The following is a 1,503-nucleotide window of genomic DNA, read 5'->3' on the forward strand; positions in this document are numbered from 1 at the left end:
GATATGCATACATTTTATGACACAGTTGCTGTGATGGCATGCCCCTCTTGCGGCCACGGCGGTTTATGGCCGCTATGCAGGTATTTGGATGGAAATGTTGCTTGGATGGCAGGCCCCCTTTTGCGACCACGGCACCATGGGCGCACCAGTGACTAGCACTTGTTTAAAACTGGCGTGGGAAAGGGGCTCCTGGAGTACTTAGGAGTGAGGATGGGAGTGGTAGCGCCCTCTGGCCTGAAGTGGGAGTCAAGGGTGTTATTGGTAGCCATGCGCATGTAGTAAAATAAGTAGGAGATCAAGCTGGTTAGGGCAGCGTTCGCCCAGGAGACAATTAAGCACCTGAAGAAAGGAAAGGCACGCCGAGAAGATTAGCATGGTCCCTGCGCAAGGATGACACGCAAATTCGTGAAGCGTTCCATATTTTAAAAGCACCCGTGGCACAATCAGTAAATGCAGTCAGCAGTAAGCATTAAAAGGGGCAGTACGTGCCGAATTAGAACAACGGTCGGAACAGGCAACACGGGAAGCCAGACAGGGGCCCGGTGAAACAAGACAGGAGGAACAAGGCGAGCGAAGGCAAGTCTACAGGAAAGCCAGAAGAGGCAAAAGTCGGGAATGACAGAAGAAAGAACAAGAAGAGCGCAAGAATTCAGCGCATGGGCCAAAAAGGCAGAAAAAGACCTTGGGGCCAAATGGGTGCTGGATGTGATGCAAAAGGAAGAAAGGGGTAGGGCAATGTCGCCCCTGCTGCTGGAGGATTCCACGGACAGCGACGAGGAAGCCGCGGTACCCCAAGGACAGAAGAGGGCAAGAGAAGTGGCGGAAGAGTCGCAGAAGCCAGAGAAGAACATGCTAGACCCAAGAGGGGCACAGGAGCAGCCGGAGGCGCCGTTGAGGAGTCAAAGGAAAGGTATCGTTAAAAGGGATAACAGAGTTGGGGAAAAAATGGTGAAAAGGTTAAAGGCATGCAGCACGGCTCAGGGTAAGTTGCCCAGAACCTGGGAGCAGGGAGCACAATGGGTGCTTGATGTAATGAATAAGGATGAAAAGGCAAGGGCAAGGTCGCCTTTGCTGCTAGAGGAGGCCAGCTGCAGTGAAGAGGAATACCACAAGGCCAAAGGAGGTCGAGAGAAGACCCAAGAGGGGCACAGGAGCAGCTGGAGGCGCCGTAGAGGAGGCAAAGGAAAGATACGGTGAAAAGGGATAACAGAGTTGGGGGAAAAATGCTAAAAAGGTGAAAGGCATGCAGCACGGCTCAGGGTAAGTCGCCCAGAACCTTGGAGCATGGAGCGCAATGGGTGCTGGATGTAATGAATAAGGATGAAAAGGCAAGGGCAAGGTCGCCTTTGCTGCTAAAGGAGTCCAGCAGCAGCAAGGAGGAATACCACAAGGCCAAAGGAGGCCGAGAGAAGACCCAAGAGGGGCACAGGAGCAGCCGGAGGCGCCGTTGAGGAGGCAAAGGAAAGGTACGGGGAGAAGAGATAACAGAGTTGGGGGAAAATT

The 1,503-nt window shown here is 53.2% G+C and overlaps 1 pseudogene; it reads left to right on the forward strand.

Moving 5' to 3' along the window:
* Positions 1 to 359: 359 nt before the first annotated feature.
* On the forward strand, positions 360 to 425 carry LOC138568573 (U6 spliceosomal RNA; annotated as a pseudogene).
* Positions 426 to 1,503: the final 1,078 nt, after the last annotated feature.

Source organism: Ambystoma mexicanum, chromosome 2p (genome assembly GCF_040938575.1).
Source record: "Ambystoma mexicanum isolate Mex_15411 chromosome 2p, UKY_AmexF1_1, whole genome shotgun sequence".
Classification (NCBI taxonomy): domain Eukaryota; kingdom Metazoa; phylum Chordata; class Amphibia; order Caudata; family Ambystomatidae; genus Ambystoma; species Ambystoma mexicanum.